We start from the raw sequence: 27,841 nt of genomic DNA, 5'->3' as shown, positions 1-27,841 counted from the left end.
GCGCGCACGTGTGTGTGTGTGTGTGTGTGTGCGCACATACGCACAACTGAGTGGACATCAAAGAACTGGTGTACATGTTCACATGCGCTCGTCTTAGAGGAAACATTGTTTGGTGCCCTCCCTGTCTCATGAAATATCATTTTCAGTGAAGTAGTGGTGTGGCAGATCTTCCAGTTGCTCTAGTGTACTGGTGTACTGTGCAAGAACACTGTCAGAAAATTATTATTATTTTTAAATTCTCCATGCAACAGTAAGAATGGAAAGTGCTTCTATTACAGTGAGAATCTTGCCCTTACCCCCACCCCTAGTAAGACCACAAAACCTGGTTTGGAGTCAGTGCTCCATTACAGTAGCTGCAGCTTCCCATTGATCTAGCATGCAGTTGTTGTTGCACAAGAACATTGTGGGGGTGGGGGTTATTTTTTTTAAAGACAGAAAATTGTATTTGTGGAGAGGATGCACTGGCATCACATATGACTACACATACATATGCACAGGAGAATGCACCAATCGGAAGCAGGAGATGGGAAGCCCATTCCTCTGCAACAGTACTGGCCAGAAATGGGCTGGCTAGATAAGCAGAAGCCTGGTGTGTGAACCAACCCGAGGAAGAAAAATACGTAATGAACCATAATAAAAGGCAGCAATGTGTACGGCCTTTACTGACTCTGATTTACACTTATTTATGCTTTATATACTCTCATTCTATCTTACAGTATTTTATTCTGCTGTAAAGCCCCCAGTCTGCAAAATGCCATAGATTCATTTTGCCAGAGTTTGTTCTCCATTTCATTTTTCTCATTTTGGCAAACATTCTACTTGTGGGAAATTCTCTTAGAGGCACTTTACATAGCATTTGTCACAATCCAAATGTGCATTTACACAGTCTGTGGGAGGAAAGTTGGAATCATTGAAGCACTTTCTACTTTGGCTGCCTTTGATTTTTCTCTCCATCTCAAAATCACCATCAGATTTTTTTTGTTGGGAGAAAAATAGTATGTTCCCAGTACTACTGAACTGCTTTTCACAGCTAGTATTTCTACTGACAGTGATTCTGTCAACAAGCCTGTTCCTCTTAAATTTTCTTCCATTCCCCCTTTTGACATACCAATACACACTTACAGGTATGCATGTGTCCGATTGATATAGGGCATAACAGGACTGATTGATATAGATGACCTGATTGATATAGGGCATAACAGGACTGCTTCCAGAAAGAAAGAAAGCAATCTATAATACCACTGGCTTTTTCAGGTCTAGGAAAGAAAGAGATCTCACTGCACTGCCAGCTGGTAAGGCCTTCTATATATTGACTTGAGCCAATAGCACTCTGTTTGATGCAGAAACCTCTCCCCTCCTTCAGGTGAACTGGCAAACCAATGAGCTTGATCAGAATCAAATCCAATGCTATTCCAATCATTGCAGCTATACCCAGCCCTAGTTCTAGCTAGCAATCTAATTTTGCTCTTCTAGACTGTGTGACTATATTTCATATTGTCAACAATGTTGATGTGCACACCATGATTGCTGATTCTTCCTCGGACTTGTGTACTTCCTTAATCCTTGCAAAGGAAACTAGAATTTTGTGAGCAAAATTATACAAATTACATATGCTCAATTTGTACAAAATAGCCTAATTTCAAACTCTTACCTAAGCCAAGAATCCTGTTCTTGTAGTAGAAGAACAGGCAGCCACTTAATATAACAGAGAGCATGTGGATGCCCATATGTACAGAGGACCAAATGGCACAATCTCCCTTCTCTAAGAAGGAAGAATCAGTTGTCCCTCTGCACATATGGACAACTACATGAAGCACTTGGGTCACATATTACGCTATATGGTGTGGGGGACTCTTGTGGTCACTCCTCCACCATAAAAATACAATCTTTAGCCCAGACATGCATCTAAACTGGGCCACCGTTGGCGACACCCGCCAAAGTGCCACACTTCAATATCACCTGAATTGCCAGCTATAATATTCTTTTAACAATGATAACCAAACAGCAGGTGTTAACTTTGCATAACTGTAGAATCTTAAGCTCCTACCAATAGCTATGTTCTAAACACGTAGGTTTTATATGATCGCCTTGACTCTTCAGTGGCAGTATACTCTTAATATTACTACAAAGAACCTGTGTTCAAGGGGAGTATTTTGCTCCCAAATCCAGTCACCATCACCTTTGTTTCAACAGCACCTCTCTGCTTTTAGGGCATATTTAAAAGCTCAGCTATTCCTTTGACATTTGAAGAGGGATCAAAATGTCAAAGGTTGGGAGGGCAAGTGAGATTCCTCCCCGCCCCCCGCCAGTGTTTGTTTTTATCTGGCAATTGTTCATCACAGTAATTAGGTGTATTAGAGGGAATTGTACACTAGACGAATAACCCATTTTTGAAATGTTGGCAAGTGTGTCAGAAGGTCTGGGCAGGAGGTTCCTCCTTATCTTGCCTCCTTTGTGTTATTCAATGAAAACAAACAAATGCAAATAAAATTGTAACTGTGGTGGGTTGTAGTGTACAATACAGAGCTCACAATGAATCTGCAGGATCCAGATTGTGCTAGTGTTTAAAGCAAGATTCATGCTGTCTAGACAAGCATAAAATGTATCTACACCTTTCCTTTTTCCTGTCTTAATACCCATGTTTGGAGAGGGACATCCTGAGTCTCTTTTTTTTCCCCCAAGTGAAATTTGAAAACATCATGCGGATACTTTTCCAGTGGGGAGTGAAACAGGCCTTTTATCACTCTGAGCTCCCGAAAGGACCATTTGAGTGTGGGCTTCCTGACCAGGGAGGAAATGGCCCTGTCAGTAACTCGGATGGACTCTGATTTTCAATAACTTTCCATCCTGGCAAACCATGATTCAGTTTCCATTTATAAAGTGAAATGAGTGCTTAAATAATCAACAGCAAAAAGGCAGTGGTAGGAAATGAGCCATCCTTCAAAACAATCCTTGTCTATTTAGTTTGGACTTTGTTCTTTTGTTAAAGGATTTCCTTATGTGCAAGGTATTGGAAATAATCTATGCATGTTGCACACACACACACACCCCGCTTTGCACTGCACAGGGAAATGCCGCAATTATTGCTGTAATTTTCAAGGAGGAAAACTAGATTGTTAATGCTGCAGTGGGCATTTGCAAACCTTAAGAAGAATACATCATTTCATGGTTGCTAAACACAGCACCACTGGCTAAACATTTCTTAGAGGCAAAAATACTGAAATTACAAAATCATAGAAGTCTGGAATAGAACTAGAGATCATCATTTCTAAGATCCAGGTCACACATTCCAGGCTACCAAAGGTTCATGTACATGGTAAGAAAATACCACTGAAATCCTCCCTAATGAGAATTTGGGAAAGATTTGGGGTTTCAGTTTTAAAAGAATTGTTTTTGAACCTCAACGTGGGAGCAGCCTTGTCTGAAAGGCCCGTATACAGATGTGAAGTAATTTCATCATTGGGCCATAAGAGTAAAGCAGAGGCCTATTGCAAACATAGGATGTGATGTTAATACATATGGGCTACAATAGAAAAAGAGGGGTTATGCGGATAGCAAGGAGAGTGCCTGTCTCCAGTGAAAACAGGATCCCATCAGTGCCTTTGCCTCCAGGTGGAATTCCATCCAAGTCAGAAGCAAAGTTGTGTGGCCTCTGAACTAGCTGAAGAGCCGAGACGAGATGGTAGTGCTGAGGTTCAGCATAATGGGTTCCAGAACGAGTTGGGAACAACAAGGGCCCACTGAGAGTCAGCGTGCTGTAGTGCTGAAACTAGGACTGGGGAAACCCAAGTTCAAATCCCCATTTGGCCATGAAACTCACTAGGTGACTCTGGGCTACTCACTTATCCCTCTGTGTAACTTACCTCACAAGGTTGTTGTGGTTATACACAACCACTCTGGGCTCCTTGGAGGAAGAGTGGGATATAAATGTAAAAGTAAATAGATAAATAAATAAATCACCAGCAATACAAATTCATCAATATAAATTCTCAAGTCAATCGCCTATCATTATTATTATTTTAATCATGACTGATGATTCTTGCTGTTCATTCACAGTCATTTGCATTCTGGTATATTTTAGTAATGATGCTGCCTGATACTGAGTCAGACCATTGGTTAATCTAATCTAGTATCACTGATTGTGCTTCCAATAAGCTCTCCAGGATCTCAATCAGAGACATTCCTCATCATCTGCTACCACCTGGTTTGTTGTTGTTGTTGTTGTTGTTGTTGTTTGGGGGGTGTTTTAAATGGAGAAGCCTAGAATTTTAACCTGGGAATGCTCTACAACTGAGCGATGACCCTCTTCCCTCAGAAGAATGTTACAAGCACTGCTCCTTATTGCTTTGACACAAGAAACTTGCCTGCTATTTTCCCGTATTTCACATGCTCTCTTAATGCCTGCCTTCTGCCGTTACAAGTTTAGCCCTGTTCAAATATGAAGAAAGGATGCTGCACTTGTGTACAGCGTCCCATAGTGCACCTGGAAGGCATGCCCCAGCACTTGCAAGCCTGGATGCAATACCTCCCTGTATTCTTCACAGATTTGGTGTTTGTCTGAGGAGGCAAACACCCTAAGTGTGACAGCAGTAACGTTGCTTCCATGATAGTCCAGCTCATTCCGTCGATGTGAGGTTGTTCCCCTGCTAACTGAGCAAAAAGGCACCCTTTTAAAGTGGTGATTCTCTTTATTGATTGGAGGGAGAGCAACTGGCCCTATCCAACCCCAGCACAGCATCCCTCCAGCATCCACGTGCATGCACAGAGGCCCAAAACAGGCCGCAGCATGGCCACCTGGTCATTTGGGAGGATGGCAGGGGGTGAAAGGAGTCCCTAGGTCACCGCCTCCATCGTCCCCGCCATAGCCTTTATCATCCACAGTGCCACCATCCCAGGCTTGAAATGGGCCTATGCGTCACTTGTGGGGTTGGGGCGGGGACGATGAACCCCCTGCCACCATCTCCACCATTCCCCATCCCTGCAGTGGTTTGGTTTTCAAGCTAAATGACAGCAAGTTTTGCTTTCCCTCTCCCTCCCCTGCATCTAACCCTTTACTTGTAAAGGTGAATCCTTGCCAGATTCTCCTTTACAAGTATCCCTGTCGAGCCAGCTCATGAGGAGGGGGCTTGGCTCGACTCTCTCCTCGGACTGCCCCCTAGTCCAGTTCGAAGGCGAGCCTTCTACATCCCTAACTCGTTGTTGTTGTTGTCGTAGTCGTCGTAGTAGTAGTTTCTGCTTCAGATGAAAAATGCAATTTCAAATCTTCTATGCCTCTGATTGAAACCATGAACCAAAAAGACTACAGAACAGAATGTACCAGAGAATACTGAAAATGTGTTTTCCTCCCATCCTTCCTTTGCTTACCAAACTGAGCCAATTGGGTCAGGACCTAATTATCCCAAAGGGATAGCACCTTCTTCTGGGCAGCAGCAACTATCTCCGGAAGCAAAAGGCTGCTCCTGTGCCATCTTGTCACGAGAGAGAGAGAGAGAGAGAGAGAGAGAGAGAGAGAGAGAGAGAGAGAGAGAGGATGTGTGATAAAAACTAAAATGAATATGTGCAGTTATGGTATATTTTCTATATTTCCTACCTAAAAGGGTCTTATACATATTTCTTCTGCACAACCCTCAGGGGCACATTTTCAGATGGAACAAAACTTCACAGGGATCAGCAAAAAACCACCCCCATGCAAGAAGCCACACTGCTTTACTCTGGAATACAGCAGCTGCACACCTGCTTCCTTTGCTGTATGAACATTGCGTTAGCATAGGCGGCTTATGGGAGAGGCAGTGGAGGCAGCCGCCTATGGTGGCAAATATCCCCCTAGCGGCATTTAAAAAAATAAATATATTTACATTGTGTTTTTGTCTTGAGAACTCTTATTATGGCATGGGCAGCTGGCAGCCAGCGGCAGGGCAGAGGGACAGGGTGTTGGAAGTTAAGGACTTTGCATTGTCTCGTCTCGGACAGTGGAGGACAGACTAGTGAGTCAGAGGGCTAGAGGGTCAAGACATTGGTCATCCCTTCTCTACTGCTCTGACACTATCCCTTTGGATATGTAGATTGCTAATCTCAGGGACTAACTTCCTTCCTCTCTCTCTCTTCCCTATCTGCCCTTCTACCTTGCAACATGGCAAGCTCCTCTCCCAGCACCATGTGTGCAGAGAAGATGCAGAATCCATCTGCATCCAGCTAGATAGATAGATTAGAGATCCTAACTCCTCGCTTTCCTATCTAGAATGGAGTTCCTTAATAAATGCCTTATATATTGATTTGAAACTATGAATTGGCTCCAAGTTACTTTGCTCTCAGCATACACGCATGCCGCCGTGTTGTGCCTCTGTGCACTCTGCTATAATGAGAAAGGGATTCTCTCACCACAGTGAATTTCCAACAAGGGATGGTGGCAGCAGCAGCTAGGCTGTGTCTGTTGTTGTTGTGGCACTGACAGCCAGCAGGGGGCGTCATCTGTCTGCAGCGGCTTGGCAGGCTGCTGCTGCCGGGGCCTGGCCAGTGTTAGGGGAAGGGACGGTCCTTCGTTCCTTCCTATTCTCTAAAGCATCAGAGGGGTGTGTGTGGGGGGGGGGGATGGTGGCGCCAGGTGGCATTTCTTCAACTTCTCACTTAGTGCTGACCAAGTGATCCCCAGGAAATCTGTGCTCGCTGATTCTGCGTAAAAAGGGCCAGGATCCTCTTGGGAGGAATGCTGGCTCTGTTGACATGGCCCAGCTAAGGGCATCCTATTGAAGTCAGTAGGTCACCAGGTGGAGGGGTGGCCTTCTTGGGGGTCAGTAGGCAGGGGAAGGGTCGGGCCGGGCATGGACCAGCAAGCAGTGGTTGGTGGGGGGACTTCTGGGGAGCCGAAGCAGCAGCAGAGCCCTCCCATTGCTTCTACACCCGAGAAGGCTGAAGGGGACTAGCCAGCCCGCGGAGCGGAACTGCGGCCAGCTGGGCAGGCTACAGGCAGCGGCTGGCATGGGGATGGTGGAACCTGACCAGCCACGGGGGGGCTCCCACTCTGTGGACGTTGCCAGCTTGGCTCACTGGTGAGTAACAGGGCAGGGGCAGGGGCACAGTCCCTGGGGGGCTCCCCGGGCCCGGCAGGTGGGCGCACAGCACACCCTGGAGGTACAGCTACCTCTACTTAGTTCCTCTCCTGCCTGTGCCTGCCAGCTGGCCATTCATCAGGGAGAGCTCTGCCTGACCGCTGGCCATCCTACAGGCCGCGTGGCTGTCAGGGAGGACAGGAGAGGGAGGAGCAAGTCCCGCCAGCAGCTGCCTTCCAGGAAGTGGAGGCAGGATGAGCCACTCCTCGCCCTTGGCCCGGCCACCACAGAGGGCCCAGAGAGGAATGCCACTCCCCACAGCAGTGAGGTGGGGCTGGCTTCTTGCTAGCCCCTTTACTGGCCACATGTGGCCTGCTGCAGCAATAGTAGCAGGAGAGCATCGGGGTCACTTTGCTGAACAAGCAGCCCGTCTATTCGCTTTGCCTTTAAGTTGCTTCTATGCAGGAGAGTTGGGGTCTGGGCCACAAAACCTGACGTGGATTTTTAAAAACTCCAGACATAAATCGAGCTACATTACAATCCATAATGAAGAACCCGAATGGCCGGGATTGGCTTGGGGGCTTGGGTGGGGGGACTTCAAGGTGGCAAATTCCTTCTGCCTACGGGCGGCAAAAGGGTTAACCCGCCCCTGTGTGTTAGGATGTCAACCAGAGTGCTTTTTATTATCTATCTATCTATCTATCTATCTATCTATCTATCTATCTATGGGGCAGAGCAAACATTGTGCGAACGGGTTCAAAGAACCCCTGCCACGCCCCATGTGTCTGACATCAGATGCGGGGGCGTAGTTTTTCTTGCAAACAGGGCCTTTTAAAGGCAGGGAAAGCCGCTCCAGCCATGCTGTGAATGCGTCGCTGGCTGATTTCGCTTGCAAACAGGGCCGCACGGCCCATTTGTGAGCTAAACGACTCCCACTGCATCTGATGTCAGACACAGGGTGTGGCTAACCTTCGCTCCCTGCGTCTGATGTCAGGCACTGATGTCTGGGGCAGGGGGTGGGGTGAGGGGGGATGCAGCAGCGGGCTGAACCCCGCACCTGATCTGTCTATCTATCCAGTCAGCACAGTTTCTCAAGGGCTCACTTCTGTTTAGGATGTGAGCACTAATATGAAACACACAATAATTTTTCTTTCAGTAACCTAATGTATGTGACAAAGTTCACCCCCCAGCCCCAGGAATGCCCTTTGACTGTTCTGTGCCCCTCTCCCATGAATATATATTTTTCTAGGGCCACCACTGTGGCCAACATTCAGCCCTTTAATGTTACATGTTCCTTTTACAGGCCACTGGAGATAGTGGTACAGATGTGCATGTGTATGTGCAATGTGTATATTCTATGTGTCCATGCAATGGAAACAGAGAAGAGCTTACCTAGCTATTGGTGAGCAATGGCCATCTCTTTGGTGTGCCAGCCACTGGAAAAGAAAAAAAAAGGAGGAAAAAGGAGTGTCTGGTTGACTGACTTTCTATTCAGAATATGGTAGCTCAATATACTCAGCGAGCAAAAGTAGTGGAGCTGAGATCTATAAAGCAGGCTGAAGGTCAGATAACCTACTTTGGAGGATGCTGTCAAGATTCGAGATAATTAAAATCATTCTTCTATAACAGCCCATGGCAATATTATTTTAAAGCTCATATTGTGTACACCGAACCCAGTAATAAAATTATTTCAGTTAAGATTCCAGGCAGGGGTGTAGCTAGGGGAGAGGGGGCCTGTGTTCGCCCCTCTCCCCAGCAGCCTCTCAGAGTGAAGGAGATAATGAAGAAAAGGGGGAGGGGCAGAGCTGGGGGGGCCCTCAGGAGCTGAGGCCCCCAGGTTCTTTGAACCCATGCGCTCAATTATAGCTACATCCCTGATGCCAGGCTATGGGTAACATGTGGGAATCCTGAGAATTTCCAAAGAGTTCACTGTAGTTTGGTGAACCTGCTGTGAGTCCTCTGCTGGAGAAACCTAGAACGGGACAACTCTCCCTGAACTACAGTTCCCAGTAAATGACAGCTATAGACTGTAGTGCATATATGCCTTTAACATAAGACTCATTTGACCTGCAAATCATTATGGAAGAAATGGAGCAACAACCTGCTTTTTACTGAAAATGTTTTTAAAAGCTGAATAGTTATGGCTTAAGCAACAAGGGCTGGAGTCCTCAAACCATGTACTCTGAGTCAACTCACCAAAGTCAACAGAAACCTAGAAAAACTAATTGAGAGACAGTATGATAACTTTCAAAACTGCATAGTCAGAAGAGGGCATTAGGCTTCTGTGCTTCTGCAGTCATAAATTGTTTGCACAATTTGGCAGTTGCGAATTTTCTTCAGAAACGAAAATCTCAACACAGCATCACCCACAGTGCATAACACCTGTGCTTGATTTCAAAGGTACAGTACAAGTGGCATAATCTCACAATGGCTGTCATTGCAACTCATTTCATTGGCAACACAGAATGGTGTGGACTGGGCTTTAAGCCTGTTACATGTTCATGTTGTAGGACTTTATCCTTTTTCTTCTCTTTCCAGCTGTTAGGAAGGAAAAGGAAACTGGCAATTCCAAGAAAAATACAGAATTTTTAAAAAGCATTTGAATGTATGGTCATTGTCAATTTAGGTTTCATAGCCTTTCTTATCAGCATTTGATAAATCATTTTTATAATACAAGGTTCTGTGTTGTATACATGGGCCATACTGCATATGGATTTTAATTATACTGTGCCTCTACTGTATTTCCTCTGTTTCCCTTCAACCCTTCCTGTTGCACAAGCTATATTCTTGGCATTAGTAACCCAGATAAAGGATGTTATTTTTGATGTGTAATCAGAATGGCGTAATTCATCACTTCACACTTCATTTACATTCACAGCATAACACTGCAGTGCAGGTCCTTTTATCAGCCACAACAGAAACTATGTGTTGACAAAAAGTTATGTCATGCATTTTAACATTGTGCTGGTCATGGATTTCATGTTACCCATACTCATTTCCTTCCTTCTTTCATAGTTTTTCAGATTGGCTACGATCCAGCCAAAGTTAAGCACCTGAGCTGGATCATGTCCATTTTTTGTTTGTCTCATATATGGCGGCATGACATACATTTTAACCATAATGAATTAAATGCATCGGCCGGGTGCTGCTAACAGAATGTATCATTTGATGGTCCAAAAGTCTTTTCAAAGTTGCATTTGGTGATATTCACATGTGTGTCTGAACTTGGGACCCAACTGTAGATTTCATGCATAATGTGAATCACACATCGGTGTCTTACACGCAGCTTTCATCTCATTACTTTCCCTGAATTATAATATTTAACATTTAAATACATGTTGAAGCTCTTCTCACGACTGCGTGAGAAGGCTACCCCCTTTTGCAGGGAGGAAGCCCCAAAATGCTTACCTCCCCGCAGACGATAACAGCCAGAGCTTTGTGTGGGCGGGTCGGCATCGCAGATGAGTGGCGGCTCTCCTGCCGTCTGCCCACACCTCACCCAGCAGCTCCTGGGGTCCAGTGAAGGGGAGCGCTGCCACATGGCACTCCACCCGCCCCAGAGCCCCAGTAATGCACCGCGTGAGTGCGTAGTGCACTTCTGGGATCCCCCTCCCTCTCCCCAAGTGTGTCCGCTGTGGCTGCAAGCAGACACACGATCTGTTAACCCAAAACCTGGGTTCAGTGGCGGGCTCCGTAAATGGACTTGCTGCCAAGCCACCGGTGGGAGCCACATGGCTCCGGTTGGTGCACATGAGCAGCAGAAACCGGGCTGGGCTCCCTTAGCCCAGTTTCTGCTGCTCGTGAGAATAGCTTCTATTTGTCATTCATAATTCGTTTTTGAACATTTTTGTCATATATTATATATTTAAAGCTGCTAGATTTCTCTGTTTTCTTATGAACTATTATTGGATATAAGTCTTTTAAATAGCTCAAAACAGAAAAAAAAACACAATGTTGAAGAAAACAAAATTAAATTAAATGACTTTATCATGCCAGCCCAAACCAACAACAAAGCAGGTACCATGGATGACATCAGAAAGAAAGAATCTGACAATATATTGGATTGTATACATATACTAAATAAACATTTCATGCTGGCTTGAGACATAGAATTATGCGGGTATCATATTTGAGCCATGAACTGTACACCAATTTCAATTATCCTTTGCAATAACCATGAATGGTTTCATAAGTTCCCAGAGTCATCTTGTTTCAGGAAGTTTAGAAATGCCACACCAAAGTCTTCAAGTGTTATTCCATTTTGTCTCTCTCATACATTAACCTCTTGTAGGCTGCATAAAGAATTGAAACCATTCCACATTGCATTCTTTAGACTTTCATAAAATCAAGTGTACATAATTTCTAGATTTATGCCCTGATCCTGCAAGGGAATTCTGTGCAAAGATCACCCTCTGGATTGGGTAAGGTAAAGTGTGAGGTCAAGTCGATTTCAACTCCTGACGCCCACAGAACCCTGTGGTTTTCTTTGGTAGAATACAGGAGGGGTTTACCATTGCCTCCTCCCATGCAGTATGAAATGATGCCTTTCAGCATCTTCCTATATTGCTGCTGCCCGATATAGTACCAGCGGGGATTCGAACTGGCAACCTTCTGCTTATTAGTCAAGGATTTCCCAGCTGCACCACTTAAGGTGCTCCTGGATTGGGTACTGAGCATGAACATACAATCTTATGAAATTGTCAGCTGTTGTTGTGTGTAAGTGATCAATAGTTGATTGGGACTGCACATGTGCCCCCTAGCAGATGGTTGGTGAAGTCAGCTTTGACAGTGTCAAACTCCCATTTTGGAGGAGCATTTTGTTAAACTCAAGAGAATGTAGTTTTGCACATTTTTGTGAGGATGCATGTCCATTTTAGTTTTCAACACGGAGTCCTCAAATATGTGAAGAAATAATAAAGAAAACAGTGCTGAGTGTTTCCTTCTGTAACCCCAGCTTGTTTCCACACACTTATGATTAAGAAGCAAGAATCCTAGTACAGATGGCTGGGCTCCCAGGCAGACTTCAGCCCCAGAATCTATCTTCTTAGAAATTAAGTTCTGCTGCAGTGTGGGTGGAAGGAAGGAGCGTTGGTGCCCCAGGCAAATTCTGATTTGGCACCCACCGGCCCCTTCACCTACCCACCCCCTTCATTTGCTCAGACAATGGGAAGTGTGCACATCCACCTGCAGGGGTGGGGGCGCCCACATAGGCAAAGAGGGTCAGGGTGCAGCAGCACACTCCACAAGTTGGTGGGCTGGTCCTGCTTTTGACTCACCAGGTAGTACATGAACCAAGCTGTCAGCGCCCTTCTGCACTTGGATTGGTGCTCCAAGCAACCACCTAGTTGATGCACTACCAAAAATAAAATAAAATAAACCCTCAGCTCACAGTCACCCTTTCAAAACAAAAAAGCAACACACACACACACACACACACACACACACACACACACACAAACTGCAGCCCCCTCCCCCAAAAAACAGACAGAGTGGGGGGGGGAGGAAGAAAAAAGGAAAGGCAGAGTGGGGGGGGGGCGGAGGAAGAAAGGAGGACAGCCAGAGTCAGGCGAGTGGTGGTGGTGGTAGAGAGTGAGAGAGTGGTGGGGGGAGAGAACGAGTGATGAGGGGAGGGGGAATGCCACAGGCTCAGAGCACCACCACACAGATGCTCTGCGCGCGGGCAGCAAAACCCCCCAGAAGTAAGTAAACTACTGCACAGATGCTCTGAGCGGGTTCAGCTAGTGAAAATTAATAGGGGTAACAAAAAATGACAAAATTAGTTAATTCAAATGTGAATTTCCCAAATGAATAGCAACATGGTTTTTACAATGAAAGCAACACAAAAACCAAAGATATTGCACACCCTTAGTGGCTTCAGAAAAGGCTGTCACATTTGCCACAATCTGATTTACTTGGGCATGAATGTACTTTCAGCTCATATGCTACTTCCACCACATAATATATCACATGTACATGAAGAATGTGCAAGCCCGAGTACATTGACCTGATAATCCTTTTCTTTCTTTCAGCATCTCAGTTCCATCTCTATAGTGCTGAATACAAAAATATCCAATTCTACAGTACAGGTAATTGGACTTAATCTTTGCTTCTACTCTTAAGGTTAATTTATAATGTTCTACCTTTAAAAACAAACAAACTATAAAACACGTGCACGTTATCTTGATCTCTAGAGAGTTAGGGAATAATAGTTCCTCAAAGATCTCAACAAGTTTTGCACATCAGATAACATAACAGGTAGTTGCTTTTTCCATTTCTAGCTCAATTTTCCCCACACCCCAAGAAGACACGAGACACGTTTATAGGGTGAAATAAATATACATTCAGAATATAGTGTTAAGTAAAAACTGGGGTTGGCTCCCCACCCCTATAGTGCGGTAGCTAAAGGCATGCCACCCCAGGCATGCCTTGCCTAAAGTGTAAGGGCGACGCACCTTGGCTCCAGACAGCCCCAACGCTCTAAAGCAAGCCCATCCTAGCCGACCTAAGGTCAGGCCTCTGCCATAGCAGCACCCCCTCCCCCCAGCAGCCGCCCATCATGTCCGGGAGCTTAGCCTGACAGAGTAGGTCGGGCCAGGCCAGAGTTCCCTGATCCGCACAGCATCTAGGGAGTTGACACATGTCCGATCTATATCCAAATGCTTCATGAAGGTGCTCACCAAATTCAGATGTTACCCTCAACCACACTGTACCTGCCACAGTGGGAGTTAGCCTAGCTTAACACCCCGCACCGCCCACCAACCATGCAACACAGCAGCCAATCCCTTTCTGAAATCTTTTAGGAAAACGCCAGTACCCCATGGTGAAAGGTGGACCCCATTACCTCTGAACAGGTCGGGACCCCATCACCAAAAGGTGGACCCCATCACCTCTGAACAGGTCGGGACCCCATCACCAAAAGGTGGACCGCATCACCTCTGAACAGGTTGTGCTAGCACAACCCTAGTCTGGGACATTTGCTCCTGACTGGGCGCAACACATTGTGCAAGGTGTGGCTTGGTTGGCTGTGATGTCACTACTCTAATAGGAGCCCAAGGAGCCCCTGGTGGCACAGTGGCAAAACTGCTGCCCTGTAACCAGAAGGCTACAAGTTCGATCCTGACCAGGGGCTCAAGGTTGACTCAGCCTTCCATCCTTCCGAGGTCGGTAAAATGAGTACCCAGAATGTTGGGGGCAATATGCGAAATCATTGTAAACCGCTTAGAGAGCTTCCAGCTATAGAGCGGTATATAAATGTAAGTGCTATTGCTATTGCTATTGCTAATAGGGCTCTAATCTCATGAGTGGAAACACTACTAACACCCATTCCTAACAAAGTTCAACGTGAATTTCACTATTGACAATGCAATAGTGACCCACCCCCCTCATCAGCCATCTCTACGATTAATAAAATAAATGTGGCTTTCATCAATTCAAAGAAGTTAGATTTTTTAAATTCATGTTTTATAGGAAATGGCCTCTATTGCTGAAATGTTTTAATTTTTTTCCGGTTTTAATATGTCAGCCGAAGATATGTCTGTCCCAGATCTCTAAATCAGTTTTAAGTTATGTTTAATATTAATTATAGAGAAGTACAAAGTACCTCTAGAAAATATTAGGGAATGTTGTATATTGCCTAATCACAAAACTGATATATTTTTAACCAAAGATTCCTGTATCATCAGTAGAGCTATATAAAAAAATTTATTACAAAAAGGTTGGCACTTTTGCTCAAAAACTGTGCTGAAGTTTCAGAAGAGAAATGAAATGCAATAAAAAAAAAGTTCAGTGATACAATTATATTGAAATATAGTAGTCTTGGCTCTGCCATTAGAACTGCAGGGCCAAGCTGTAACTATTCACCCATATGGGGGAGCATTTGCTGCAACATTGAAAAACATCCCCTTTTGTCTGTGACTTTTAAAAACCTACCTGTGGAAGTATTTGCCTTCTCATTCATATTAACCTTTTTTAACTCCCTCAATTGAATTCATTTGCCACTAGTGAGCATATATTGGATACAGAAGGCAGAGATGTCATCCTGTTCACTGTGTGATCCCTGACTAACTAGAACTACCCATTTGTCTAAGCTTCATTCTCATAAATTTCATTTGCCTTTAGTGACATCATCATGAAGGCAAATCTACCTGGCAGCTAGATAGCATCATAACATTATCTCATAAAGCACAGATGGAAGCCACACTTTACATTCCTTCAAATCATTCTAATAGCCATCCTGTAGGCAGGGCAATATATATTTGTCCATATATTGCAAGTGATGGCTTGCCTAAAACCATCTAAAGGGTTCATGATTAGGCAAAATCTGAATTGGTGACTTCCCAACAATCACTATCAGTCACTACACTGCACCAGCTCCAAATATTAACTCTAGACAGCCTTAGAGCTGATTTGATAAGGTAACATTGATTCTTTGATTGTCCAACTGGCAAAAACACCTTGATTACAATCAGGTCTAACACAATAATACAAATTAAAAAACAAACACACAAAAATCCTAAACACAGTAAATCAATCAGTAAAGCTATTTAAACCAATAAAGAACATTGGAACTCCCGATACCATCTTTATAAGGCACCATGCTACATCTGCATATTGAAGATTCTCCAGTTTTCATTTTCAGCTGAAAAATACTGATTTTGGTAGAGTTGAAATATTTTCTGAAATAATTTGATTATGTAAACATCCATCTTTTTAAAAGTCCTGCTCAGTACCAGTACCATAATTTCACCTGCCTGTTGCAGCTTTGGGACAATTTTGTATCATCTTGGATATTGCTTCTTTCTCCTTCCTTGGAAGTAGTCACATGGCTGATCCAGACAATCAGGAATCATATAGTGATTGCTATTCCTTTACTTTTGGGGCATGCTACTGATGGTTCTAGCATCCATGGAACCTTTTTTTGATATTTCAAGTTGCACAACTGTGGCCCTCTAGCTCCCATTGGACTACAATTCCCATAATCCCCAACCACAGTGGCCAATAGTCAGGAATGATGAGAGCTGTAGTCCAATAACAGCTGGAGGACCAAAGTTGTGCAGCTCTGGGTTAGACCCAGTGCATGACATCCTAACTAACAAAGCGAGTTACTTCGAGGGGCTGCAGGGAAGTGCTGGGAGCTCTCACGCAACTCCTCCAGTCCCTCTCTGCACATTGTTGTGTCTGGAGTGCTTCTTGAACTCTGGAGGGTCTCTGACACATCACACTCAGCAACATGTCCCCCATCTTGCAGAGTCCTTCCAGAGTATGGAACAAATGGCAAGGAATGAAGATCAGTTTTCATCTCCATTCTTTGACATTCATTCCATTATTTCTGGGGCACATTCATTTTGGAACAATTGGAAGTATGTATGAATAAGGTCCATGCATATCAATTTCCATTCATTCTAAAAATGAAAGCACTTGCCTATTTTATACCATATAGTCATGACCCTATGTCTGTTTTAGTGGATCAGGGTGTTTGTTTTTTTAAGATACATTTGGCTAAATTGATTTTTATATGCTTATGTCTTGATATTTAATTTATCCAGTAACCTTCATTTCCTATGACTAAAATATATATTCTTGTCTCAAAACTGGACATGATCTCTTCTTCATTTAAACTGGCCCATTGTTTCCTTCTGTATTTATTCTGCTTTTCTACTGTGCTGAAAATATAAATAAAAAGAATGCTATATTATGTTATTATTATTTCTTGTTTACACAGTCAGACAGGTGTTATTGACTGGTTGTTATTATTATTATTATTTATTTACACAGTCAGACAGTTGTTATTGACTGGTTTGTTTTATCCAGACATCGAGTCCTTCCCAAGGACCTGGGATGGCTGAATTTTATTAGCAATGTTGTTGCTGTTATTAGATATTGTCACAGAATATAGGCTGTTCCCAATAATGTTGCTTTTTGTAATTGGCTGATGGTGATTTCTGTGGCCCCTATGGTGTTGAGGTGCTCTTCAAGTTCTTCAACAAAAATTCCTCAGTAACAAAAGAGAGGAATGTCCCCCATTAAAAGTCCTCAGGGTGGAGTGGAAGTATCAGGCATTCTTGGGCTAAGAGAGAGATGATGATGATTATTATTTCTTGTTTACACAGTCAGACAGGTGTTATTGACTGGTTGCTATTATTATTATTTATTTACACAGTCAGACAGGTGTTATTGACTGGTTTGTTTTATCCAGACATCGAGTCCTTCCCAAGGACCTGGGATGGCTGAATTTTATTGTCAGTGTTGTTGCTGTTATTAGATATCGTCGCAGAATATAGGCTGTTCCCAGTAAAGCTGCTTTTTGTAATTGGCTGATGGTGATTTCTGTGGCCCCTATGGTGTTGAGGTGCTCTTCAAGGTCTTTTGGAACTGCACCCAGGGCGCCAATTACTACTGGGATTATTTTGGTCTTCTTCTGCTACAGCCTTTCAATTTCAATTTGTAGATCTTTGTATTTTGTTATTTTTTCTGTTTCTTTTTCTTATATTCTGCTATCGCCTGGTATTGCTATGTCGATTATTTTAACTTGTTTTTCTTTCTTCTCAACTATAGTTATATCTGGTGTATTGTGTGGCAGATGTTTGTCTGTTTGTAGTCAGAAGTTCCATAATATTTTTACATCTTCATATTCTTAAACTTTTTCAATTTTATGGTCCCACCAATTTTTGGCTACAGGTAGCTTGTATTTTTTGCAGATGTTCCAGTGTATCATCCCTGCTTGTCATGCCTTTGTTTGTAGTCAGTCTGTGCGATCTTTTTACAACAGCTGATTAGGTGGTCCACGGTTTCATCTGCTTCTTTACAAAGGCGGCACTTGCTGTTTGTTGTTGACTTTTCGACTTCTGCTCTTATTGCATTTGTTCTTAGTGCCTGTTCTCATGCAGCCAGTATTAAACCCTCCATTTCTTTCTTCAGGGGGGAATTAATAATAATAATACAATATAAAACTCATATATGGGCAAGATCTGATCTTTTAATAAATATCAATTTCAGGAAGTTAATTCCCATTATGTGTAGTATTTTCTCCAGGGTGTCCACAACTATATTGTCAAGTTGCATTTTTGATTAGTGTTCCAGCAAAATCTGTGATTTGTGTTCCTTGGTACACCTTGTGAATTTCTATTGGTAGGAAGCATTTATTACCTCAATGTGGAGCCTGAAGGTGAAAATCGCTTCCAGGAGTGACTCTTGCTGGTAGATTCCAGAATGCCATCTGTTCCCTGTGGGGCACCTTGTCTGCCTTGCCTAACAATTAGAAAGTAGCAGATGAAGGCTTGGGGCAGAGGAAAGGCACACACAGGCACCAAAACCTACAGGAAGAAAATGAATGAGAAACAGAACAAAGATTTTCAAAGTTGAGAGGCACAGTGATGAACAAAAGATCTATGTTAGAAATCACTTCACAATAACACACTATTCTCATCATCAACAGACACCGATTGACTAAGTCGCTTGAGTAACATACGGTTCTGCTGATCCCGAATTTAAAAAAAGATATCCACCCCAAGCATAGGTTATGGGAAAAGTTCCCCTTTGAGCTGTCATACAAGTGTTTCTTTATGAACATGTGCAACTTTGATTTATCTCCTGTAGCAGTTCTTTCTTTTTGGATCATCATTGTTCCTTTCTAGCCTGTGACCCTTGATACAGTTATGACGACTTTGTAGGCTAGGGAAGAAATTATGTATAATCATAGCATAGATAGGATTTTGACCCTTTTATGATCATAGTCTTTTTTGTTTTCTTGTTTGGCAGATCCTTGCTCCACTTTCTTGTGATCCTACTGGTGCTTTTAGATGACTATAGGGTAAGCATTACAGATATCATTATCCACAGCTTTATTATTAGTGCTTATGTCTCTGTCATTTCACATCATCCTTCAAAAGGCCTGCTTTATAACTCTAGCTATAATACTGTAGAGTAGTAAAGCAGAACAGGATCGTGTAGAACAGATAACCACTATGGAGGGAGCAGCTTTAGAATGAAAAGCAATTGAAACGTTTTGTATAAACGGCCCAGTGTTAAAGCTTGTTATTTTGTCAATGAAGCATTATTGAGTCATATAGTTGTTACAAGCACCACCACCAACATAGCAATTTTCTTTGATCAAATCAGTTTGTTTCCTATTTGGAGCACCAGAAGATGCAATCACTTTTAAAAGATGGATTTCCTGGCATTTCCGCACAGCTAGAAGCTTAGGGGAGTCCCGAGGACTTTAATTGGCTTCATAAACACACTTGCCATAATTAGTCATAAACATTGCTGTCACCACCATTCAGTCACAAACAATTAAGCTGAAAATAAGCCAGGAAGCATGTAGTCAACTCCTCAAACATATGGGATTTATGATGGTACACATTTATATCAATAACGACTGAACTCTTTCTGAGTTCCTACATCAACGTTCATGGCAAATGAATTTATCATGATTACTGTTATGAAAATGAATGTTGTTAAGTGGGTGTGAAGGTCTCTTTTCTTGTGGGATGCTGAAAAGCTCATTTTAGGTATTCTGAGGCATGATATGAGGTACATCACTAGAATAATATGAGAGAGGGAGACAAATAGACAGACCTATTATCTTATAGATCTACTGTTTGAATTTAATCAGCTCGCCAAGAATGGCAAAACCACACAAACTTAAACCTACTTATACAAGTAATCATGCTACCATGAGAGTATGCAGTCTCAAACACTCTAGCTGACATAGTGCACAATGCTACATCAGCTTAATAGGCTTGCTTGCATGTAAGATGCATGACTGTACAAGTTGCACAAATGCCAAAATAGCATGAATTGCATCACACAAGAGTAAGCTGATTGTGAATAATGAGCTTTCTCTTGTGTAACACCATTTGTGCAATTCTGGTGTTTGCACAACACATGCACAAAACATTACTAGGCTGATGCACCATTGCTCAGTATGTCATGTCCTCCTTTTTTCACAAGTGAGATCAAGAATGTGGTCTAGGACTTAGAATAGTAGATAGAAAATTAATATCTATGTCAACAATTTATAAGGCTGGTGTACCATTATGAATGTTCAAACTAGGGATGTGCAAAAAATTTCGGGCACAGATCGATCTGTGCCCAAAACGAGCAATTTCAGGTGATTCGGGTCCGAACCGAATCACCCCCGATGTCCCCCAATATTTTTTGGGCCTGAGCTGAATCACCCCTGATTCGGGCCCAAAAAATTCGGGTGATTCGGGCTGACGTCTCTTTGAATTTCCCGCCTTTTTGCCTCCATTGATTTGAATGCAAAAAGGTCTGATGTGATGTCAGCTCGAATTTTGGGTCCCAGGGGCAAAATAGTGGGGTGGGGTGGTAGTGCTTAATGTATGGAGGCTACCACCCAAATTTCAGGGGAATTGGGCAAAGGGTTGATTTTTGGGGAATTTTTGAACTTTTAGTGTCTTTGGGGCAGTTCGGGGGCATAGCGTGGGATCTGGGGAAAAAGAGTGGGGTGGGGTGGTAGTGACTAATGGGTGAAGGATACCACCCCTATTTCAGAGTGATTGGGCAGAGGGATGATTTTTGGGGAATTGTTGAAGTTTATGCGTCTTTAAGGTTTTCCCCCATAGAGAAGCATTGAGGTGTCAGCAAATGTATAGCTTTACGCGGGGGGCAAAGGGGTGGCCTAGAACAGTGTAGGGTTGGTGGTAGTGCCAGGTAGGGTCAAGGAAGTTACCTGAATTTTTTCAAAAGATTTGAGCAGAGGGCTAATTTTTGGGGAATTGTTGAAGTTTACGCGTCTTTAAGGTTTTTCCCCATAGAGAAGCATTGAGGTGTCAGCAAATAGCTTCACGCGGGGGGCAAAGGGGTGGCCTAGAGCAGTGTGGGGTTGGTGGTAGTGCCAGGTAGAGTCAAGGAAGCTACCTGAATTTTTTCAAAGGATTTGGGCAGAGGGCTGATTTTTGGGGAATTGTTAAAGTTTACACGTCTTTAAGGTTTTTCCTTATAGGGTATGCATGGAGCTTTCAGCAGCCCCATAAGTGCACTTGGGGGGTGCTGGGGTGGCCCAGAGCGAGTGGTCGTGTAGTGCACATAGGGTGCCAACCACCCACATGGGTTTCTAACCCATGAGGTACAGGGTGCTGTTGTTTCAGAGGTATTCTGATTGTGGATTCTATGATAGCAAATTAGAGTGGATTCATGGTGTTTCATTGAAAATCTCATTAGCTATCATAGAATCCACAATCAGAATACCTCTGAAACAACAGAACCCTGTACCCCATGGGTTAGAAACCCATGGGGGTGGTTGGCACCCTATGTGCACTACACTACCACTCGCTCTGGGCCACCCCAGCACCCCCCAAGTGCACTTATGGGGCTGCTGAAAGCTCCATGCATACCCTATGAGGAAAAACCTTAAAGACGCGTAAACTTCAACAATTCCCCAAAAATCAGCCCTCTGCCCAAATCCTTTGAAAAAATTCAGGTAGCTTCCTTGACCCTACCTGGCATTACCACCAACCCCACACTGCTCTAGGCCACCCCTTTGCCCCCCACGTGAAGCTATACATTTGCTGACACCTCAATGCTTCTCTATGCGGAAAAACCTTAAAGATGCGTAAACTTCAACAATTCCCCAAAAATCAGCCCTCTGCCCAATCACTCTGAAATAGGGGTGGTATCCTCCACCCATTAGGACCTACCACCCCACCCCACTCTTTTTGCCCAGATCCCAAGCTATGCCCCCAAACTGCCCCAAAGACACTAAAAGTTCAAAAATTCCCCAAAAATCAACCCTTTGCCCAATTCCCCTGAAATTTGGGTGGTAGCCTCCATCCATTAAGCACTACCACCCCACCCCATTATTTTGCCCCTAGGACCCGTTTTTCATACCCAAATCGATTCAGATTTGGATTTAATTCAAATCCGAACCGAATCAGGGGTGATTCGGGTAGCCCAGATTTGGGCACAGAACAGAATGGGGGTGATTCAGTTCGGGTCCTGAACCGAATCACCAAAAACCCGAATTGCACACCCCTAGTTCAAACCACTCTAATTATTCTCTAAAACGTCACTGTACATTTTAGTACAGCTTAGTGAGATAAGTGTCTGGAGTTTGGGGAGTTCAGGTCTGCACCGTCCTTGATTTGAACTGTCCTCATATGCTTTAATCAATCAAACCATCAAAAATCAATGAGAGTTGCTGCGAATTCTCAATGGTGGTTTCATTTCCACAAGCAATGTGAAAATCTTCAAGTATGAATGAATTCAGATTATGAATAGAAAAATATTAAGGCCATATCTACACCACAGGCTTTGGCCCAAAGTAGATATAACACATGGGCTATGTTCAGACATAATGCAAAACTGTGGCTTGTGGGATGTTAAAGAACCCACACTCTATAGTTTGAGTTTCCAAATGTACAAGTAAATAATGATTGAGCTGCTTGTCTGTTTTTTGTTTTCCATCTTCTCAGACTTGGCTTCACAAGTTCATTCTTCCCTTAATGGACCTACAGCCTCTTGTGGTGAAGTAATGGCCCTCGCAGTAGTTTTTAAAACGATCCATGAATTCAGATAAGACAGGGGACTGCAGTTAGCACTAACTGTCATTTGCAAACCAACTTCAGATTGTGGATTCATGACCTGGTTTGTCATCATAACAAGCCATGGTTTGTGAGCAGACTTGGGCTTAGACATAACGCAAAAGCATGGTCAGATCTTGTATTTCTTGTTATTTTTTTAATCCAAAGCTAACTCAAGAAGCAGCAAGCTTGAGCAGAAGAGTGGCAGGGGAGGGGCTGTTTAAGCTTAACCCTTTCCCCTCCAGCCACTGCCCCACTCAAATTCCCTGGTCACAGGGAACAATATTTGAGTACCAATATCATTTCCTTTGTGAGAAGAAAAGCAGGTGTGTCTGTGTGTGTGAGGGTAATTTTGAGGGGGGAAATGGCTGGAGGGGAAAGGACTAAGCATGTATAGTCACACACACAAAAACATACACATGTGTACAGACAGCTGTAGGCACTACCGTGTGTCAGACTCCCAGGGGACGGGGTGGGCTCCTAGCCCTTCTTGGGCTCCAGAATGACTGGGTCAGCACCAAAAAATGGTCAACCTCAGGAACAGCCGGGGAGGAGGTTAGTTTGTCACCTGAGTCCTCCTCCTAGCTTGCTGCATTCCCTCTCCTGGAGAACTCCTGGCTCTCAGACTCAGAAGCAGCTTCTCATCATCAGCTGCCTTGTCTTTAAATGCCCCAGTGCAGAGCTGACAGGGCTTAAAGCCTACTTCCAGCCCCTTCCCCTTCCTGACCTTGCTTCCTGTTTCCTGCCACACCCAACCTAGCTGTCTCCTTGGAGCTGTTTCCTGCAGCTCCCTCTGCCTTGCCCTCTCATCCCACTGGGATCCGATCAGCCTGGACCCTTCTCATCCCTACTGCCCCCTGAAGGGAACGAAAGCCCCACAGGAGGGATGCCACACCCTTCTCCAGACTCCACAGGGCCACCCAAGCAACCAGTTAACATGGCATCCTGACTCAGTGTAATGTTGAAACAGGGCTCTTATTATGGACAGAACTCTGTTGGTGTTGATCTCTAGCATATAATCTAATGTTTGACTATGGAAAGGTTGTGAAAATTGCCTCCTATTCTGTTCCTTCTCCAAGCCATTTGGTGCAATATCCATGGGTTTTCCAGATGGTCTTCCAACCACCTCTGAAGCAGAGTCAGGTTCATTAAGATCAGTGACTGGGCAAAACTTATGACAAGAAAGTATGCAAGGTGAAATCCAAAACGTTTTAAGGTTCATGCCTCGCTAATTGGGACATAACGTGGAATGCATGTAGCCACCTTCAGCTGTTCTTGTACACCTTTGAAGTTAACTTATGGTTAATATAAAACCGGGTAAGCCGAGTTCTCAGTCATAACTTTTATGATGAATATGTGGAAGGAGCTCACTTCCTAATAATCCTTCTGGTCTTTGAAATGAGCACGACAATAGTAGACAGCAGTTCCATTTGTCCAGTAGTGGGCCTAGACTGCATTTTCCATTATACTTGCATAACTCCATGCATAGTCAGGAGTGACAACAATGCAGGCAAAACAAAGAATGTAAGAGCAGGAATATTATAACTAAACAAGGGTGTCCCTATGGACAGCTGTGAAATGTTGCATGCTATCCATATAAACAAAGGCATTTATATGGCTTGTTCTTTTCTCTTATTACTTCTCATGCTGCTCAATACAACTGAGCATCACTCCTCCTGAGTTGTTTAGTTCCCCTTCTCTCATATCATAATCCAAGCCAGAGAAAACACCCTGGCCATGTCCCATCACCCCTTCCCACTTATCTGGCCTGGTCTGGCAGGAATGGCAGCTGCAGTGGAGATCAGGAGGCTCAAAAGGTCTCCCTCTCTACTCCTTGCTTTCTCCTGCCTTTCTTCTTTTCTGGTGCCTGGGATCCTGAGTGATGGAGATTTGTAGCTAAAACGTTATATATTACAAATCTCTCCGGGTTAGGATGCTAATGTTCTGGGCATCAGGAAGGAAAGAGAAAGGAAGGCTGGGGAGGCCTCTCAGGCCTCCAGATCACTGTCAGTGCTGTTGTTGTATACACTGCTGCCACCAGACCAGACCAGTAAGTAAAGGGGAAGGTGGGTAGTGGCAGCATAGTTTGAGATTTTGGTGGTGGTAGTGGTGGGTGTATTCAGGAATTCTGTTGTGCTCGTGACAATATTACAGATGTGTGTCATTTCTTTCACCTGTGAAATATCAATGGATATGCAGACTTGGCCTGTAGCTGCCAGTTAATCATCTCTGGATTCCAGGATAGGATGGGGTATAAAACTGAAAAAAACAAGGATAAAAATATAAATATATTAGCTCGTAATCCTATTGTTTTCCAGCAGACTCAGAGCATTAATCAACATCACACAGTTGGAACAAACATCTGCAGGTTTTAACACTGAGAAGTAGCTAACCATAATGTCTTCCTGTCAGTTGTTTTGTCAAATTATGAAGGCTTAAAATATTCCAATTGTTTTCAATGAATTATTTTCAACTTGCTTGTTTGTTCCTGTCTAAAGAATCATTTCATGAACAACTCTTCAGTATATGGCTGGCTCTACTATTGATTTTTGATTGCTGATAGGATGTCATTTATTAGTGTTAACCCCTAATTCCTCAATACCTTTTATAAATATTTGAACTAATGGATGATATGCAGCTAAAATAACTTTATCACTTTAATTAAAATCATGAAATTTACCCAGAAGTGAGGAAATAGTGACAAAGAACCAAGGTTATTATTTGTTTAAGTATCACTTTAATGGTGCAGCAGAGCTTCATGTTTATGGTCAGGAAGGAATTTCTCCTTTGATCAGATTGGCTAGTAATATTCGGGGTAGTTCACATCTTCAGTTTTCATTTGAAAACTTTCATGTTAATATGTGAACGGATTCTACTGGAATACAGTTATGTTTAATGTAAGGTGAAAGATATAAAAGGTTTATCTGATCTATGACACCTCATTTGAACAGGGAAGCTGTATATAGAATTCTTATTAAAACAAAATTGGTTTATTATAAAGACGAAGCACACCCATAACATAAACACAGCAAATTCTGTATTACTTAGGCAGATGCTTTCATGTCTACTTGGCAAAGATGGGAGCACTAAAACAAAAATATGCTCAGAAAGCTCTTTTGTTTTATAGCTGCTTCCCTCCCAAACACAAAGTAATCTTATATAGATTTAACTAAGCATTTATTCAGAAATGACTCCATTTTCTCCTTATCCTAAACAATCTCTCTTTTCTTTTCTGATTCCACCCTCCACAGACTCTACAGGATCCCTACTGGGACAACCTTCTAAACAACAAAACATAAAAGATACTGTATAGAATTCAACACATCCCTCCCCTTTATAACAACCAGAATTGAATTGATTTAAAATTCAGTGACAAAATCTTGAAGTCTTTTAGGTGGTCTCCTGTTGTGCACACTTCCAGAGGCACTCTAACCCCTGGACCTTGGGAACCCAGTCCAGTCCTCCAAGGTCCGGGGGGGAGGCCTCCAAGTGGCCAGGGGCCTCTGGAGCCCGCCCGCCCCGCCAAACCTCCATTTGGCTTGTGACGATCTCAACTACGCAGGTGCGCATCGCAGTTGGGAAAAGACGCTGGCCCAGATAGATGGGCCCGGAGTCACTCCAGCCCCCACCCCAGCCAGGGGAGGGGGGAGAGGGGAGAAGGACTGCTCTGCTACCCCCCACGGCCACCCCTCGGCCATGGTAATAATTTAAAACATGGCAGTTTGACAACAGGCCCCCAAAGGAGGTTTTGGGGGGCCTCGCATGGGGGAGCTCACGGGAGGGGGGCTCATGGCTGGGCAGTCCAGATGCCCAAATTACCTACATGCGCCCCTGCACACTTCTCCTAGTTCTTGGGTTCTCTAGCACAGGAGCTGTTAGTGATGTTCTTTCTGGTAAAGAGGATTGTCACTTCCCTGTTCCATTTCTTTCCATCATCCAATAGGACAGACTCTCCTCAAATTTCAGTTATTTGTTTTGGTCCAGAATATCAGGAATATCGGGAACATCCATTTCTCATTTTATAAAGCAGCCATACTCAAACAAAGTCGATAAGCAGTTTCACAGATTACCTCTTTCCAGGGCTGTTGTTGCGTAGTAGCCAATTGTAATCTTTATTTCACTAATCTGTTCATTCTTTCCACTAAGCCATTCCCTTGAGGATGGTACAAGGAAATAGTATTGTGTTTCATCTCATGGTTATGCAAATATTGCTCCATTTCAAATGAGGTAAGCTGTGTGTCCCATTGTCAGTCACCTTCTCTCCTAAAAATGCACAAGCTCATGCCCATGTGACCATCTTGGGCAATTTTGATCACTTTTGCTTTTAAGGAGGTTAGCACCACCAAACAATCAGTCCTCAGCACCAGTTCATTGAGAAGAGACAGCTCATTTGCTACGTGCATGTATGGTTGAAGGTGTTCAGGTACTTTGTTTTTGCATGACCATCCATTAGTTATGTAAGGTTTAAGTTCAGTTAAATTCACTTGAGCAGCACTGAGGGCTTTCCATTCAGAAGACGTGATAACTCCGTGACTGTATGAAGCTATTTCCACAATTACAATTCCTCCATCCTCGTCTTTTGGGATCTCCTCTTGGCCTGGAAGTGGAAATTGAGATAAACAATCTGTAGTTGTATTCTGAAGACCTGGCAGATATTTCACCTGTAAATCAAAATCCATCAGCCTGGTGATCTATTTGGCTATTCTGCAGGTTGCTCGACTTGATTCCCAAGTAATAAATAAAGAAGATAAGGGTTTATGGTCTAACCGTAAAGTGAATTATCTGCCCCACAAGAAAGTCCTGAAGTGCCTTACCGCCCAGAATAATTCTAACGTAGTGTCATTTGAGACTTCCAGGAAGGCCAGGATTCCAAGCTTACACCTTCTTGGTGTTATCTACATGACAGACAGAAGAAAGAATGCACATGAGAAGGAAGACAGACTTGTTCTGTTGATTTCCAGAATGAAGTTTGAGCCCGATCAAATATAGTTGCTGTGTAAAGCAATGTCAGGATCATCACAGGGCTCATGTTTTAGAAGCGTCCTGCATTTGTACATGTGTGCTGTGGTATGATAAGTAGATGGTAAAACAAGCAGTTATAATGTACCATTAACCCATTCTATGCTGTTTCAAATTTTGCCACTAAATAAGGTCCTTTGAATTTATTATTACTTTCTCACAAATGCAGCAGCAGTGATGGCTACTTTTTTCAGGAACAAAGAGGAAGCCTTCCAATACTGCCGTGGTTATGTT

At 43.5% G+C, this 27,841-nt stretch overlaps 2 long non-coding RNA genes across 3 annotated transcripts in view; one reads left to right on the top strand and one right to left on the bottom strand.

Annotated features, from left to right (window-relative positions):
• LOC128340404 (uncharacterized) overlaps positions 1-18,856 on the top strand; it is a 95,142-nt gene extending 76,286 nt beyond the window's left edge. The window contains exons 1-3 of one of the 2 annotated variants that reach the window (XR_008313689.1): positions 6,610-7,046; positions 13,076-13,132; positions 18,804-18,856. This is a non-coding gene — a long non-coding RNA (uncharacterized LOC128340404). Of the gene's footprint in view, positions 1-6,609; positions 7,047-13,075; positions 13,133-18,803 lie in introns of those variants that run through there. The other variant, XR_008313690.1, reaches the window with a different exon arrangement.
• Positions 5,364-27,567, bottom strand: LOC128340403 (uncharacterized). Its single transcript, XR_008313688.1, has 6 exons — positions 27,403-27,567; positions 26,659-27,185; positions 24,763-24,847; positions 18,192-18,358; positions 8,439-8,482; positions 5,364-5,468 (listed from the first exon to the last, which is right to left on the bottom strand). It is a non-coding gene; the product is annotated as an uncharacterized LOC128340403 (long non-coding RNA).
• Positions 27,568-27,841: the final 274 nt, after the last annotated feature.

The sequence above is a fragment of the Hemicordylus capensis genome, chromosome 1, assembly GCF_027244095.1.
Source record: "Hemicordylus capensis ecotype Gifberg chromosome 1, rHemCap1.1.pri, whole genome shotgun sequence".
Classification (NCBI taxonomy): Eukaryota; Metazoa; Chordata; class Lepidosauria; order Squamata; family Cordylidae; genus Hemicordylus; species Hemicordylus capensis.
The sequence above is the reverse complement of the archived record's forward strand: the minus strand, read 5'-3'. Positions and strand labels throughout refer to the sequence as shown.